The sequence below is a fragment of the Podarcis liolepis genome, assembly GCF_965112155.1.
Source record: "Podarcis liolepis genome assembly, chromosome: Z".
NCBI classification, from domain to species: Eukaryota; Metazoa; Chordata; class Lepidosauria; order Squamata; family Lacertidae; genus Podarcis; species Podarcis liolepis.
Window position 1 is genome coordinate 21,031,269 of NC_139570.1, and position 11,922 is coordinate 21,043,190.

The 11,922-nt window shown below is 42.1% G+C and overlaps 1 long non-coding RNA gene across 1 annotated transcript; it reads left to right on the forward strand.

Moving 5' to 3' along the window:
• The first annotated feature begins 323 nt into the window (after positions 1–323).
• On the forward strand, positions 324–10,415 carry LOC310698107. The gene is made up of 2 exons (XR_014521317.1): positions 324–1,835; positions 1,883–10,415. It is a non-coding gene; the product is annotated as an uncharacterized lncRNA (long non-coding RNA).
• Positions 10,416–11,922: the final 1,507 nt, after the last annotated feature.

Genomic DNA, 11,922 nt, shown 5'->3' on the forward strand with positions numbered 1-11,922 from the left:
GATGAAGGGCATGCTCCATTGTTTCCTGCTGCCCAGAGCCACATGGGCACTTTCTCGTCTCATATGGTATCTTCCTATAACGGCCTTCATGAACTGCTGAAGGGAGGGCCTGACAACAGGCCAAAATGAAACCCCTTCATGGTTTTGGTATTTCAAGGTTAGCTATGTACAGTATGGCATTTGGGAAGTCGATTATCTTCTAGTTTTGTTAATTAAAATTTGGGGGGACCTGGCTAGGTCTACCTGTCATTCTATGTCTACCACACGCTGTTTAATAATGTTTTTTGCTTGTCGTGCCCCATGTTAAGTAATATCTGTGGATTGAATCCTAGAGTTGTTATTATATTACCCACTGCTCGTTTCATAACAATTGGAAATTGTCTTTAATAGTCAGGGAAGCAAGGCCACTCGGAAGGGAGGCTAGTCTCAGCCAGTGATTAAAAGTGGCGAGCCACACTCTGGCCTCAATTCTTATGAATCCAGTTTTGAGGCGTATTGTAGCGTTGGAGATATATTTAGGTACTTGTAGGACAGATCTTAAGAATTTGGATTGCACCAATTCTAATGGAGTGCAGTTGGCAAAGGGGCCTAATTGGGCACCATATAACAGTTGTGCAATCAATTTGGCCTCAAACAATTTGAGGGCTGCCGGTACATAGTGTCCACCTTTGGACCTAAGGTACCTAAGAATGGTGTTAGCGCTTCTCTGAGCATTCCCTGCAATGTAGATGCCATGGATTTTTCTACTTCCCGATGAGTGAAGGGCTATACCCAGGTATTTAAAGCAGGTGACCTGCTTGATCTTATGACCGTCAATGTACCATACACGTAATTTAGGCCTTTTGGCAAAGACCATGATTTTGGTTTTCTGGTAATTGAGGTTCAATCGGCTCTCTTTGCAACATGCAGTGAGTGTTTTCATGGCTCTTTTGGTGTTCTATTGGTCTATTGGTGTTCTAGAGAGGATTGCAGCAGCATCTGCATATGGCAACACTGAAATATGACTTCCTGCAAGTTTTGGAGGATGGAAATTAATATTGCGGAGATAAGGGATCATTTCATTTGTATAATAATTGAACAAAGATGGGGCCAGTATGCATCCTTGTTTGACTCATTTCTCGGTTTCTATTGCATTAGATAAGTGGCCCTGGGAGGTACAACCCACCTTTAATGAAGTCCCTTCATGTAACATGCGTATTAGGTATAGCGTCTATCTATTGTGGAGGTCTCCAGTTTTTCCCATAACTTTGTTCTGGAAATAGAGTCAAAGGCTGCTCTGAAATTAATGAAGGCCACATAAAGAGAAGCAATATTACTAAATGAGTATTTCTCTATTAGATGGTGAAGAACTAAACATTGGTCGATGGTCGAACGGCCTTCTCGAAATCCCACTTGCTCATCTGCAAGGATGTTTTCTTGTTGTAGCCAGTCTTGCGTACAGTTTGCTTATTATGTTAAGAAGACTGAGTGGTCTGTAGTTGGCAGGATCATCTTTTTGCCTTTTTAATATATTGGGACAGTGATTGAAAGCCCCCAGTCTTCAGGAATATATCCATAAGTGTCTAAGCTGGTGAAAAGTGGGGCTAAAATCGGGGCCCAAAAAACCAAATTATTTGTAATAGCCTCTGTGGGTATTAAATCTGCACCTGGGGCTTTCCCCTGTCTCAGTTGGGCTACCAGAATCTCTGACGTTGTTACAGGGGCCCATTTTGGGAGGTCCAGAATACTTTCAGGGATTTGGCCTCTCCCCACTGCTCTGTCCTTGTAAAGTTCTCTAAAATGTGACTCCCAAGTCCTTGGCGTTATATAGGGTTCTTCCATTAGTGGTTTGTTTGGTTGGGAGAGCATTACAGCATTCCAGAAGACGGCAAGGTGCCACAAGGCTTCTTGTTGTTTGTTTTGCAAACTCTGTAGTTGGAGCTATAATTCACTATAGTTTTAAATATGCACCCAGGTGTTAAAACAAAAATTAAAAGGCATTGCTGAGACAAATTAAAATGATAAACCTCCCACAAGATTCCTGTAGCAGTTCATTATGTGTTGTCTTGCCTGGCTGAAGCATACACCAGTTTCCCCTTTTTAAGGATACAAAATATTAAGAAAAGAAAGAGCCCTCAAACATCAGAGAATTCAGTTTATTGAAGTCCAAATTTACAACTGAAGTTTTACAACTTTTTCCCAAAACAAAAGCTACTTTTGAATTTAGGAAGAATAAATGTCCTTTTTCAATAATGTACAGTCTATATAGTTTTTTTAATAAGTTAATATCTTTGAAAAAAGAGCAATATGTTCCTTTTATAATGTTGCAGTGCAACTTACAACTTACAAGTCTGTGCAATGTACCATGAGGTATATGCCCAGTGAGCAACACACAGTGAAATTTTTCCATTCATAAAGTTTCATTGTAGACACGCAAAAAGTTAACAAGTTAATCTGTGGTAGAAAAAAAATTTGCAGCCAAGTACATTAATTCTAAAAAAGGAAAACAAAGGAAAACAAACATTCATAGCCTATATAAACCAGTGGATCACTTTCCAACATAAGACAAGTATAAAATTAAAAAGACTTTGGTGAAACTGAAAAACACACATACAGACACATAAAGAAACCTGTATTATCCAGGGGTTGAAATTTAGTTTTACCTATCTGAGGCTGCAATCCTGTACCCACTTACCTGGGAATAAGCCCCAATGAAATCAATGGGACTTACATTTGAGGAGAAATGTATAGGATTGCACTGTAAGTCCATTTTCCATGTGCATCCATGAAAATGAAGGCTCTTGACTGCTAAGGGATGAAAGTAGAGGCAGCCCATGAAAGAGACCTCCCTCATCACAAGTAAAGATGAAGGATATGTTCTGAAGTTTTCAAACAACAAGGCAAAACATATGAATGGGATCTTCCCTGGTTAATGATTTAACATCACATTTTGGTTTTCTTTCATGGCTAAATTAGGAAAATTACAATAGGTTGGAGTTAAAAATAATAGCTACAGTATAGATATACAGATGTTTAAAGCTTTCACTTTTCAAGCTCCTATGCAGGAGGGTTCCCGCAATATAACATTTTTCTTTCTCTATCACAGAAAATATTTCTAGATGACAGACTCTTAGAAATAATCAAGCACAACATAAAGTATGATAAATAACAGTTCTGCCTCTAATATATATATATATATATTTCCTTATATATACATATTATTGTGTAAACAAAAATGCTCCTAAGACTGGTTCTCCATGATTTTTTTTTAAAGAATACAAGGCGCTAGAGATTTTTTGTTGTTTGAAAACAGTCCAAGTGAAAGTTTGGTATATAACCTATTGCTACAGAAATAGTTAAGAATGTTCATATTTACAAAAGAAAGACCATGGAGAGACCCCATAGCATAGTCAGTCACAGATGCTGACTTTTAACTTAGCAGATTTTTCAAAATACACTTATTTGACCTCTTTTTGGCAGGAGAGTGGTTTTACAGAGAGTTGAAGGTGGTTTGAAAAGCTAGGTGTTTATACTAAACAGCATCATTCCAAAGCCCCTGGAAAACATGGTTTGGAGGATTATGAGCAAGTGTAGTATGTGTGTGCTCCTTCCTATTTGTTTTTCCTGTCTCTTGCTGGTCATGATTTCTTATCTGCTGTTTGAACCAAACCACAGGCAGGCATAAGCAAATTCCGGCCCTCCAGCTGTTTGGGACTACAACTCCCATCATCCCTAACCACTGGTCCTGTTAGCTAGGAATGATGGGAATTGTAGTCCCAAACATCTGGCGGGCCGGAGTTTGCCTATGCCTGGTTTACAGCAACATCCGAAGTAGCAAGGTGAGGTTTTAACAATCTGGTTCCTCCCATTACCTCTGATTATTGACCATGTTTATGGGAGTTGGGAGTCCAACAAATTCCCCACTCCTGCTGCTGTTAAACTACCATTTACCAATCTGGGTATCACAGCAGCAAACTGTAGCTTGATTCATAGAGAAAGCAAGAAAGTAGTCCTGAAGAGGAGTCCTGTAAGGAAATAGTTTAGAGCAGACGTACCCAACATTGTACCCTCACCTCCCAAAAGTAATCGAACCACAACGTCCCAGCCAGCACGTCCAGTGATCAGGGAAGGTGGCAACTGTAGTCCAACAGCATGTAGAGGGCACATGCTGGCCACCCTAGTTTAAAGGATTGTCAGAATCTGGCTATTGATTGTGTAGTCTTGATCCACATTGGTGTTTGCAATCCTTTAAGTGGTTTATCAATTGCATTCTACAGTGGTACCTTGGTTTACAACCATTATCCTTTCTGGAGGTCCAGTTGTAAACCAAAACAGGTTGCAACCCAAGGCGCGCTTTCACCAATGGGGCCTCCCCCCCCAATGGGTTGTAATCCAAATAAAAATAAAAATGGGTTGTAATAAAAAAAGGGACATGTACTTCCAGGTTTGACATGGTTGTAATCCAAAGCGGTTGCAAACCAAGGTACCACTATATATAGCAACCTGGCAAGAGTAATTATCTCATCCATGCTTGCAAAGCCTTTTTTTTCAGCCAAGGGAAGATTGGGTCCTATTTGGCCCAAGATTCCTGTCTCTTGCCACCTTCAACTCTCTTCAAAACCCTCATGTCCGTCTCTAGTCTGAGATTTCTTTTAACAGTACAGCTTGAAAACCAGCCATGTAGTACTAGTGCTTTGCTACTTCAACCCCTGAATATACAAAATAATAATAAATTACTACAGCCTACTTCACAGTTTATATGCAGGTAAAGTGCAAGCCATAGTACAAGGGTGTCATACATTTTCTACATGTAAGCATTTTTCTTTTTTTCTTTTTTTTTAAAGGCTCTCTATTTGTACAAGTCTTGTTATCTACTTAGTAAATTAGGCAAGAGTCACCTATGGCCCAGCAAATTAATGGTGTTGACAACGATATTTTTGTTGTAGTACAGTTTCAGTGTCACGTATTATAAAGATTCTTCATACGAGTGCAGATGGGTCTCTCCTGCCCCAGTTTCCCAGCTCCTTTCAAGTCACATCTGCAGGACAAATTTAAATCAGTTTCAAACCAGTTCAAGTGGTATGGCTCCCTTCCAAAGAGCACAAACCATTATAGTTCTGCAGGTGCATCCGCAACGGTTAAAGAAAGGACACTCCTTACAAAAGTGTAGTTTACAGGATTCTTTGGAGAAAGCCAGGGCATTCAAACTGATTTGAAATCAGCTGCAGAGTGATTTATAACTGAGACCCTAACTGAAATGCTTCAGGTTTCTTTGCTTCAGTATATGTAATAATCCACTAATTTGAGGGGCAGAGTTCCTTGGTTGCTTCCAGCAAAGCAACAAAGCACTCTACCTAATCTTTTCAATATAAATCTTTACCATCAACTAGTACGCCACATACTACAGAGGTAGTGGCATTATTGCACACAACATAGTGCTTTAGTTACTTAACTTCATGCAAAGTGAGTGCATTTTTCAGTTTAAAAAAATAGTTATTTTTGATTTCACGTTTGCCTGAACTAAAGTGATATCTATCAGGAAGTCCTCCAGTGCAAGACCCTTTGATATAAGCTATGCAGTAGAGCACAGCAGGGCCTAGCAGTGTGTGTCAGATGAATATTAAATAGCATGCTGTTGCATCCAGACTAAGGCTGCATTCCAAACCTCCCCCACCAGTGGGGCTGTATGGAGTGGCAGGCCCACCACTGCACGGCAGACGTGGCAGAAGAGCAATCAGGCCCCATCCTGTCACATGAAGGCAATGAAATCGGTTTGGGAGCCAACTGGCTGAGCCCCACCCTTGGAACTCCCATTCAGTGGCTTCCTACTGGCTGCTGACCGGGGAGATCCTGCCAGTGATTCCCCCTCCTGCCTGCATGTTTGGCAGCTTGCAGGAGGCCAGATTAATCAGGAGAGCTGGACAGAGGGACATCTCTGCTCAGTCCAACCACCTCTGCCCAGCTTGGCATAATGGGGAGGGGACTAGATTGTTCTGCCCATTAGCTGCACTTAGTTTCCATCAAAATCAATGGGACGTAAGTCATGAGAAATTTGTCCCTTTCAATGGGAACTAAGTACAGCATGTGTAAATAAGGCTGCAATCCTTTAAACACATACCTAGAAATATGCCTCATTGAGCTCAGTGGGGCTTAATTCTGGGACGTCATAGACAGAACTGTGTAGCTAGTGCACTAAATGTAATTGGATACAACTCATGGTGTCTTTAAGAAGTAAACTTATGATCTTTTACATCCTTTCAAAAGTGTGATCAACTTATATCTACAAAATAACATTTCTTTAAAAACAACAACACCCCAGGGTTTATTTTCTTTCTTTTTAAATGCCATTCATTTTATTTCAGGGAAATTAAATTTAGATTTAAGTGTGTATACAATATATCCTATGGAAATGAACCCCCCACCTTGAAACTAAAGTATTTTCATATTTGTTAAATGAAGGCTGTTAAAAGGAAGAGAAATTGCTAAGGTAGGCAGGATGTCTAGAAATGTACTAAATCAAAGAAATCAGATACATCCAAATATGGCAATTAGACCTATAAAAGAATAGATTTAATGACCATGATTTGTTAGGAGGACTGACAATGAAATTGTCAAATGGTTCCTGTAGAATTTTGAAAGATTCAGAAGGCAGCTTTGGGAGACCACACTGTAAGGGGTAAAGTCATCCAACCTTCATCCTTGGGATTCACCAAAACTGACTACCTTCAGTTTTGCAAATACCGGTACTACCTTCTGCAGTTTTAAGCTTCCGTACATTGCTCTGAAAGCTGGGCATTTTCCCTAGAACAAAAGCCAGTAAACCCAGGAAGTCAGCATCTTTGGGAAATATATTTGTTAAGGAACTGGATTCTAAAGCCAGTTTCATAAAAACATCAAACCATGTTTTTTTGTAGGCCGACAGCAAGTGTTGTACCTTTGTTTACCCTGCCCCCCTTCTCTACTACATGGTGTTTCTCTTGTAGGTTATTAAACCACTTCCTGATCTATCTGAACTGGAAAACTGTGGTTTAACCCGAGCCTTCCAACCAGGAGGAGTTGGGAAGCTTTGAATTTCACTTTCAATTAACAGCAGTTTATAGTTATATTTGAACTCTTACTCTTACTGAAAGAAGTCAGCTTGAAGTTGACTTGTTTTAGTAAATAATAGTTAAGACTAACCACAGTTTATCTCAGAGCTCAGACGTAACAGTAAACTACTGTAAACAGTAAGCTTGCGTCCATGTTGAAGAGGAGAGGGGGGAAGTGACAAGCCCATATATTGGGTTCAATATGTGTTACTGATAACTTGATGTCAGCGAGTATTGATAAGGCTGCTTTCTAGTAGCGTGCTCCTGGTGCCCAACAAGATGTATTGATACATGTGCGTGTGTTGATACATGCCAATGTATGCAGTACAGGATAACATGCATAGAAGAAAAAGCATGGGTGACAGATGGATGTCTAGATTCAGCATAATTTAGGTTTATTAGGGTTACAGGGCCACCTTCAGCCTACTCTGTTCAACAAATCCAGTGTGCAATAGCTACTGCTGAAGGGGATGGATGATGTTTTACTGCAGGCTATCATAGCTGCCAGCTCCAGCACCGCAGAGCTTGCAACTAGAACACTCACTATTCCCCTGGGCAACTGCAAGTGGGATTAATATTTGTTGCCTTATTGCTTCCTGCCATATGTGAGGTAAATATAAAATGCAGCCTCCTTTGGGTCCTAGCTTCCTCATGCCATTCTAGCTCTAATTAAGATTACTCTGGCTCTCACCATCAGGTAGGTCATTGCTGGTTATCCTGTAAATTTGGGAAAGGAAGTGCATCCATGGATGGTATAGTACCAGTTTGAAGGGGCCATGAGCAAAATGTTCTCACTGAGCCCTGGTGGGTTAGCTGGCAGCATTGTAGGAGCAGGGCTCTGAGCAGTACTGAGTGGCTGCTATTTAAATTTCTCACAATGCCCCAGAGTTATACTTAGTTGTGGGGCACTGTAGTGAAATTAAAATAGCACCAGACTGGGGGGGGGTGTGGCTTCTGGGCAAGCATCTGTGGTGTGCCCTACTGGGTGGCCCAGCAGCTGCCCGAGGATTTTGGGTTCTGATGGCAGCCTTGAAGATATGCATGCAACTAGTGATGGGGAGGGGGAATGAATACAAGAGATTTAAAGGCAAATGTATGAGATTTGACATTGCACTTACTAGCTCTGGAACAGCTTTAGCTGGTGAAAACAACCAGTGGTCTTTGTAAAGCCCTACACATTCAAAGGGAGGAATGCTATGGTTTCAGTGGTATGGCATCTGCTTTGCATGCAGAAGGTCCCAGGTTCAATTTCTGGCATTGGGAAAGATGAGACCATGGAGAGCTGCTGCCAGTCAGTGTGGACAATACTGAGCTGGATGGACCAATGGACCTGACTCAAATATAAGGCAGCTTCCTATGTTCCTACTGTGGCCCCTTTGTTATCTGGGACTTGTACAATTCCCAGTCTTTAAACACACCCACCTACCCACCCACCCACCCACAGATACCTGCAGCACAAGGAGGCAAATACAAATATTGCCATCAAAGCAACAAAACAAGCTCTCTAATGATGAGTTCACTGAGCTCAGACCCCCTGGAGAAAATAAAGAGATGTTTGCTGTCGACCTACAAAAAGCCTTGCTCCACTTCATGGAGCCCCAGGAAAGCAGAGCCACTGCCAAGAAAGTGAGGTATATTCTTTGGTTAAAAATAGTACTGGCAGCAAGCCTGGATAAAGACAATTAGGGATAGATTTAGACATTTGTGTGCTGATAAGCTCATTTGGGGTAACATTTCTTCCTTCCCCAATGGCAAGGGGGTGTCTCTGGGCATGCCGAAGACTATTCCCAAAGAGAGAGTGCCACTGTGTGTTCGATGTTTCAGACAATCTATCTTGTGTTTTTTTCAAGGTATTTTTTATGGGAATAGGATGCTGAAACCCTAGAGCAGAAGTGGTGAATCTCAGGCTCAGGGGTCACAACATGTTTTGGCCTGGCTGCAATGTCCTAGAACACTGATAATGCCTCTACCTTGCCTGGATAGAACATATGAAGAAATGTGTGTAGAAATTAGTATACGAAGGTAAAATGCATATATGTTTCTTTCCCTACTTTTTCACCTGGGCTCCACCCATCACGGACATGTGGCCCCTGGAAAGGTGCCCAGAAGGAATGTGGCCCTTGGGCAGAGCAAGATTTCTCACCTCTGCCCTAGAGAGTGACAAGCTTGGACTACTGCTTCAATGCCACAAATGGGCAGAGCAGGAAAACTGGGATTCCAGCTATCACTGGTTGAGCTGGAACCCTGCTAGTCAGGGGCAGAGCAGTTGCAAGGTGTTGGTGAGGAAACGAGAGAGACAGCAAGGTTTAGGAAAGGTGCTGCAGCTTAAGGGCACATTCACACCACATATTTAAAGCCCCATTATACCACTTTAAACCACCAGGGCTTCTTTCTGGGAGCTGTAGTTTGTTAAGGGTGCTGGGAGTCATTGGCCCTCACAGAGCTACAATTCTCAGTGTGGTTTAACAACCAAGCCCACTACCTAGGGAACTCTGAAAAGGGACATTAACAATGGACAAGCTGCCTTTGAATGAAACCCTCTATGATTGATCTTCTCATTGAGGAATTCCCCATAGGCCACCTAGAAACCCAAGATGCGAAGCAACTGTGTACTGTACAGCAGGTGTAGGTAGACCTCAGGTTTACATGACCTTCTTAGTGCTTTTAATAGAACCTTAAGGTGCACCAGCTGGAGCCACGTGCTCAGGTGCAGTGCATGAACCACACATTTTGATAACCTGCACACACTTACACAAGTTACATCTGAGTTACTACAAAGCAGATATTCTAATATGCAGATTGTGCATAGGTGCGTGCAAGCCTTTTTCTGTTGCCATTGTTGAGTAATTGGTAAACCCTTGCACATCTACTACAAATCTCCCAGAGATTTACCAGTAGATGCCAATCTATTTTCTGTCCATGAAAAACAGAATTTCACTTTTAGGATGCAATATGCAGCTTATAGCTAGCAGTGGCAGGGCTTGGTGGAGTGTCAGAGCTACTGCTGCAGCCATAGTTTCATCATTTGCACCAGCCAAAGTAGAAGGGGAGGAGAATAAAACTGACCCTTTGTTACACTAGCTTCCAGGCTAGCGCAGCAAAGAGGCCTCAATCAGAGCTGTTGCCATCATGTGACAGCCGTGGGAATGGTTCAGGATCTAGTGAACATTGCACTAGTCCAGAAGTGCCCTATTTCCAATGGCTACCACAAGCAGTAACGTCTGCTCTATCAACAGCATTTGGGCAGGCACACTGGGATGTTCCTTGAGGCTCACACACTGGTGGATGCCACCAGAACCAAGCGGAGCTGGGCAAAGGGGTATCTCCACCTCATCAAAAAAACAAAACCCCAACATGTTGGCTTGGGATTTCTGTTATCTCATGACCTCACTTGATTGGGCAGCCTTCTAGCTGAGTTCAGTTATGATTCTATAACCTTCTGTTCCTTCCTTCCTTCCTTCCTTCCTTCCTTCCTTCCTTCCTATTATACTAGTTTAGTTCTCAAAGTGGCTTTTCACATCTGAGGACATTACTTACTTCCAACTTGTCCCTGATTTCAGGGGCCAGGGCCTAGTAAATCACTGTTCCTATTCTTGACATTCAGGGAAGCATGATTAAATTTCTGATTGCTAGACTTGCCAATAGGTGTTTGTGGAATAGATCAAGCAATTAAGATTGGTACCATGGCAGGCAACAATGTTAGCCACCAACCCACTTGAAACCTGATGAAAATCCACCCCCCACCTGCTGTTTGCATTAGAATGAAAGATCCCCTTAATGCCAACCTTCCTCCATGTGCAAATAGCAACACTGGGGTGTGTGTGTGTCAGGATTATGGCAGGGAGTGAAAAGGATAAAATTCCCCTTCTAGTGGCAGCTATTTACACTTTTAAAAAATCCATATCTGCTAAATGCCAAAATGCTAGCAAGTTTGGCCCCAGCAAGCTTGGAGTAATAAGCAGGTGCATTTTCTTTCTAGTGCATAGGCAGGTAGTGCTCACACTTGAGCACTAAAAGGCCCCATACAGGGCACAGCTTTCAGGTTCACAAGCTACATCTGGTTAAATCAATTTTGAATTGGCAATAGCGTATTGTAGGACAACGAGTAGCTTCCTAGTGGTGCAGCAATAAAACTGCTAGCCCATTTGCAAAGCTAAGCAGGGTCTGTTATGGTTTCAGATTTGATGGGGGACCATGTGTTGAGATTCCTGCATTGTAGGAGGTTGGACTTAGATGACCCATGGGATCCCTTCCAGCTCTATGGTTCCTCCAAGTACACCCCTTTTAAAGCATATTTTTAAAACACCTTCCTGTCATTCACATTAATGGAGCATGCTACAGAGTAAATGAAGACAGAATACAGCAAAAAGAAATCAAAGAAAAAGAGAGTGGAGACCTCAGCCGTGTGCCATTGTACCAGGGGTTGGTCTATGCATATGTATATCTCACAGAAGATGGTGTCATTCTGAAGAAGGACTGTGCTACTTCAGGCTACATGTGGAGGACCAACCAGCATAATTAACCCCCTTCAACCAAAACCTTCCTGCAAATACAAACTGCATAGCAAGTGGAGTTTGCTATGGTCTGCTAGTCATCTCCTCATTCTGCTTCATTTGTAGCATCAGTCACTGGCATCCTCAGCAGCTGCTAGAGACTCAGCAGTGCCCACTGACAACACTAGGCCTAGGCTCCCTTTTCCTGGTGCTCTAACAAGACAGCCTACTAAATGGCTTTGAGTCACTGTTTAAATTTCCTGCAGTGCTTTCAAACACTCTCTGATAATGTGCTGCAATGGGGTATTGTGGGAAACTCTAAGGGTGGCTTCTACACTATTGGATTCCTCCAAGGCACCACA